This window comes from Camelus ferus, chromosome 24 (genome assembly GCF_009834535.1).
Source record: "Camelus ferus isolate YT-003-E chromosome 24, BCGSAC_Cfer_1.0, whole genome shotgun sequence".
Classification (NCBI taxonomy): Eukaryota; Metazoa; Chordata; class Mammalia; order Artiodactyla; family Camelidae; genus Camelus; species Camelus ferus.
The window spans coordinates 23,036,604-23,043,179 of NC_045719.1; positions in this window are offsets into that span (position 1 = coordinate 23,036,604).

A 6,576-nucleotide genomic window follows, 5' to 3' on the forward strand; every position below is an offset into this window, starting at 1 on the left:
AAAAACTAAGAATAGACTTACCCTATGATCCAGCAATCCTAATCCTGGGCATCTATCTGGAGGAAACTCTAATTTGAAAAGATACACAAACCCCAGTGTTCACAGCAGCCCCATTTACAATAGCCAAGACATGGAAGCTACCTAAATGTCCATCAACAGGTGACTGGATAAAGAAATTGTGATATATCTATACGGTGGAATTCTACTCAGTTATAAAAAGGAATAAAATAATGCTATTTGCATCAACATGGAGGGACCTGGAGATCGTCATGCTAGGTAAAGTAAGCCAGAAAGAGAAATCAAAATATGTTATCACTTATATGTGGAATATTAAAAAAAAAACACAAATGAACTTATTTATAAAACAGAAACAGACTCACATACATAGAAAACAAACTTGTGGTTACCGGGGGAAAGTGGGTGGGGAGGGATAAATTGAGAAATTGGGAGTTTGGAATTTGCAGATACTAGTTACTATATATGAAATAGGTAAACAGCAAGGTTCTATTGTATAGCACAGCAAAGTGTATTCAATATCTTGTGATCATCTATAATGAACAATAATACAAAAAGTAAAATATATATACATATGTGCGTGTGTGTATATATATATATACATAACTGAATCACTATGCTGTACACCATAAATTAATACAATATTGTAAGTTGCCTATACTTCAATATAAAAAAAAACTTTATAATTCTGTCTGGATCACCCATGGATTATCACTGTCCCGAAAAGATGTGAGTTTGAGCAAGGCAGCTCTCAGAAGCTGAAATTGCTAAGAGCTTGAAAATATCTGTTGACTCCACACTCCACAGCAGGGTAGAAAGTCCTTCCTTGAAGGGTGCGTTAAGAGGGCATCACTGTGCCTGACAGAGCACGCACTCATCTGGAACACACACACACACACACACACACACACACACACAGAAATAAACCACAAGAACTGACAGTTTAATTCATAAGAAGCCCAGAGGGTTTAACTTCTCTCGCAGTCCCTCTTTGAGCTCCAGCACATTGACTTTCAAAGTTTGAGGTTTTAAATGACTGTCATTTACTACCTGTTAGACTGAGGAAGAATCGGCAAGGTGATTAAGTTTTTGGCTGGAGACATGAATCAAGTAGTCCATGTGGATAGATGTCACCCTGCCACTATTAGCCAACATGACACTGATAGCTGACTGCCCTGGGTGTCTGCTCCTTTGCTGTTATTACCATAGGAACTAGCCTGGCCAGAGCACTTTCTCATGCTCTCCTTCAGCAGGCATGAAATGTCCCCTGATTCTTATTATAGTAAGCAGATTGTTTCCAACAGAATAGTCTAACCAGCTTATTAATTGTCGTGAATTTGCAAAAATTCCTTAGGTGTATTTCCTGGTTTTCTCAAAATTCAGAATCACATATATTGATGATTCTGAGCCCCAGGAAACAATTTTAGGCATTGGATAGAAACCAGGGATGAGAAAAAAGGTAATTTCACTCTTCATTGCATGCAGCTCAGAGGGTTAAGTCTCAGATATAACTAAAGATTCTGTGACTCTTCTCAGGTCTACTAAAAATAATTATAATACACACAATTTCTTAAGTGGACTCTGTGCCAGGAATTTTATATACCTTATGTTTAGTTCAAAAATAACCCTATGAAGTCTGTGTAGACACTGAGTCTTAGACCTGATGAGGGAACTGCCCAGGGTCCCACGAAAGGCATACGCTGTTGGAGCTAGCCACTCTGCCAGACTGCCAGTCAGATAAAACCCTTCCATTCGGAGCAGAAAGTGAAGCACATTAAGATTAAACAGTACGTTCACATCCATTTTAAAATGTTAATCCTTACAACGATCCTTTGCTTTGAGTGGGGAAGCATTTTATCCCCATCTTATAAATGAGGAATTTAAGGTTCATGGGATCAAAATGACTTACAGAAGATAATGTGCTCAGTCATCCGAAGATATAAAAATTAAATCCAAATGTGTGTGTTGCCTTCTTTTTCTCTTTTTTTCCCCAAAAAGTCAGTCACAAATCATGCATAGGAAAATATTGTATGTAAGCGTCTAATAAAACCAGTAAGTCCAAGTTGCATACTGCCAAACTATCCAAACAATCTTCCACAAATAATGAATTTTGTTTGAGGAAATTAAAACATGGTTTATTGGAAAGGGCATTCAGCTGAGCGTTAACGCCTGAACTCCAGGCATGGATTCTCTCCCAAATTCCACTATCTCTAAACTGTTGCTGCTTCTGCTACTGCTGCCGTTGTAAATGTTGGCCACGGCTTACGGAGCTGCTCCCATGGACCAGGTACTCAGCTCCACCCTTCACATACACTGTATTATACTCCTTTCCAATGCACCATGAATTGAGTGCCATCGTCTCCATTTTCTAGATAAAAAATGGAATCCTAGAGAAGTTAACTGCTCAAAACCAAAGAATAGAGCTAGTCATTAAAAAGCCTATGCTTTGAAATCATAGTCATGAATTTTTCATATCAGCTCAGCCTCTTGCCAGCTTTGTGAACTTGGAAAAGTTACTTAACCTTCCTGGTCTCAGTTTTAAATGACAGAATCTGGACCAGATCATACCTAAGGTGCCATGTAACTCTGAGGGGCTCTGTTTTTTGTATTGTTTTCAATCTCAGTGGGCCCTCTGTTCTACTGGGCTCCCATGGGACCTCTAGTAATTTGATATCAACTCACGGCATCACAGGATGCTTAGAAATTAATTTCAATGCCATCAAATTCCATGCTCCATGAATGGAATGCCTTCTCTTACAGTCACTTATAATGATTCTAAGGGCACACTGGAATTAATCTAACTGTCCAGGAGTATATGGTGTTATGGGGCTAATGGGGGTAAGGCTTCCTGGGTGAGGGCTGCAGAGGTGGAGCGTTTTTAATTCTCACATATCTGCTCATTGTCTCTTAAGTTCCATCTGCCATGTGCATCCATTCTTATACGTCTGTGAGTCCAACTTTTTGTTTCTTTTTTTTTTATTGGCTTTAAAATTCATTTTCTCTTAAATGACCTGTAGGAAGTTCTGAAAGGAGGCCAAGAATTGAAAGCAAAGACAAAAAAGATTCATTTGATATCAATGATCACTGTATGAGTTATTTTCTTTCTGCTTCTGATAAGACTCATAAAATTGTTTAGAAATTGCAAGGCTTGGACAGTCATTCAGCTTCTGATTATTAACATGCAGTTCCTTGAGTCTGGTGAATTTTGCGGAAATGGATTTTGAGCCATTGTAATCTCTCATAATGAGAAGGGATTACCTGCCTATTTTAGAAATAATCTAAAAAGTAGGAACATCTTTCAAAAATATATTGCATTGCAAAATTCTAAAGTGATATCCAAAACAAATTCTTGGTTGACTGAAGAGAATTTGGAAATTCATGTCAAAGTTAGATTTGAATCTCAGCTCTAACACTCATTGATGTGTAGACCATTGATAAATTACTCAATCTCTCCGAATAATAATCAGAGACATCAGAATAATAATATTTACATTAAGAGGTTTTCATGAGGATTAAAGGGGATACCATTTATAAAATGCCTTATACCGAATATGACAAAATAAAGGCCCTAATAATTGTTGATTTCCTTCATTAAAGAGACAAGTAGATTCTAATTTCTGATGCCTTCTTTCCTAGTGAATGAGAACTGGAAGGGTAATATTTATGTTGGAGAGAATGATACTCTTGGGTGACCTTGAGGAAAAACGGAGTTTGCTTCCCTTCCATTTAGAATTGCCGTGCAGGAATTACTGGACAGATTCATTTGAAATAAGAACTTTCATACCTGAGCCACTGCCCAGAAATTATGGCACCACTTCTGTGAAGTTTTGGAAACACTTTGAACTTACTTTCTAAAGTTGTTTTGCATTCTGTACCGCTGGACCCCTCTGCACATCCATGACTTGGCTGGAGTCGATGCCAGCTGTGCCAGCATACTTTCAAACTGATCAAGGCATAAAGCCTTGAAAATTTCATGAGATTCTGTTTTGTGAGATTTCCAGATTTATACCAAGCTTCACAGATCCCAAAGGAACGCATAATTCAGGGGGAAAAAAAATAAAGAAAGTCTACCAACCCTGAGATACAACATTTAGCGTGCCTAATTCAGACTGAATTAAGGGCTGGTTGGAAGTGTGACTTCTTATGTCACCTTTAGTGGAGAAAATCTCTTATTTTTTTTTACAGGATTGCCTTTCAAATTTAACAGTACTAGAAAGTCCCTAGAAACTGGAACAGAATAATACCTGGCAACACTAATAAAGATTCAGAATCAAGTCCTGGACTGAATCAAACTAGGTATGTGTTCTCCTGTATCAATCATAAGTTTACTTGCTTTCATGTCTTTTTAATGGGGTACTAATCATACATAAACTCATTAATTTTTAGAAATTATCAGGTATCTGTTAAATGAGACACTATTATTTTCCTTGATTGTCTATTGTTTTAATGCAGTTGTTTACAACATATTCAACCACTCATAATAATATAGTTTACCTTCAGCAGTTACTTCTGGAAAAATCTTGCCTATTCAATAACATTGATTATATAACAGCTAATCCATTTCTTCCTTTTTAATCAGACATGCAAGTATCAATCAGAGTTTCTGCACACCATGAGGCATTGAACATGGCACATTGATCATATCCAATTCCAGGCAAAAAGGAAAGAAATATGGTGATTTACTTAACCTAGAGCAACAATATTATAGAAAAAATGTTCAATTTCTGTCAGATTTCTAAAAAAATTGAAAGCAAAAAGTCCACTTGACTCCCTGCTGATCTATGATGAGGGTTTCCAGCCTGAGACCCATTATTTCATCCATTCATTCATCCCCTCAAAAACTCAAAAAACAATTTTTTATGTATTGTGTACAAGGTGCCAGATAGAGAAGCAATGTATTCTTTATTTGATGTCTTTGTCAACACAGATTCAGATAGAATTATTGAAGAATGAATCTTAACAGAAATACTCAAAGAAATGGGTTCAATTGTTGTGAAAGTGTTCTTTGAGTCGGTATATATATGTGTATATATACATATACCTGTGCTGCCAACTTGGGCAATGATTTTTCAAAGTCTTCTATCCTTATTCTATGTGGATAAAACTTTTATTTTTTCAAAATGACATTTGAAAAGATCTGAAAATGGACACGATCACTGTGGGTCAGGGGAGTCTCACGTGAAACAAACAGGCACATAACGATATGGTATGAGACACCGCTTCTGCTGCACTTGTATCTGCTGTGATCACATTGTCAATTTTTATGATCAATATGCTGCCCTATACAATTCTTCTCATTAGATTAAATGACAAAGGGGGATACAAAGTGGACAATACAGCTAGAAGGTTAAGTACAAAGCAGTTGTTTTCCAGTGGATGGTAGGAAGATGCTGACCCTCTTCCATTGGCACTGATTAGTTTTTGTATCCCACCCTAAGGATCTGGGATGTAAGATTTTAGCTTCTATAATTAATAGAATGATCTTAGGAGAAGAAGGCCAAGATTTGGAGGTAACATACCTAAATTTGGGCTCCAGCTTCATCAATTACTAGCTTCATGACTTTGGCCAAAGACATTTTATCTTTAAGTCTCAGAGCCCTTATCTATCAAATGGAGGAAATATTCCTTCTATCACAGACTCAGAGCATCATAAATGCTATCATGTGAATATTGACTAAGTCAAGAGTTAATTTCTTTTCAAGCCTGTGAGGAAGGGCAGAATGAGTGGAAAAATAACAGAAATCTTATTAATCAGGATGAATAACAGCAGGTGTTAACACAGGAAATCATGAAAGCTCCAGAGTTTAACACAATGTAATTGCTAGCACACACAACCCAAAGCACCCTATAGGTTAAGAGGAAGGGAGTTTTTTTCCCCATGATCCTTGGAGCCACAGAGTTCTGTGATGGACTGTCTGCATTTGGCTAGCCAGAGAGTGAAAAGAAAGAACCAGTCAAAAATCTTATGGGGAGTGTGGGGCAAGACCAGTTGGCGGCATATAACCACTCTGCCTGCTTTCTACTGTCTAGAGCTAATCCTGTAGATACCCTAGGTTACAAGTCCTCTTTCAAAGGCAGGCTTTAACTCTCCCCATCATATGATGAGAAAAAAAATCGTGAATACATAACCTCAAATGATATACACATGTCTCCTGAAAGGATGAAACTTACTAATGGCATTCAGAAACATGTCTGAGGACAAAAGAGTTATGTAGAGTTTAATGTCTAAATCATGGATCACGGAAGTTATTCTCATGCTGTGATCCCTGGATGCCTAGATGCTAATTATGGTAGCAACAAGCATCTTCTAGTTATTACCTAAGGAAAGCATGTGCTTACTAATTAAAAGAAAAAAACAAACAAAAAGCACAAGATAGCTAACATATCAAGCATCTAATTAAACAAAGCAATTTAATGTCATTTGAAAATTACTGTTTTTATTGCATGCTCAGTTATTGTTGTCTTTGATTCATGCAAAATTAGAGGGTTACTTATATTTTTCTTTATACACATTTGTTTGGTTGACAAAAATCTTTCAAATACAGAATCGCTCAAGGAAAT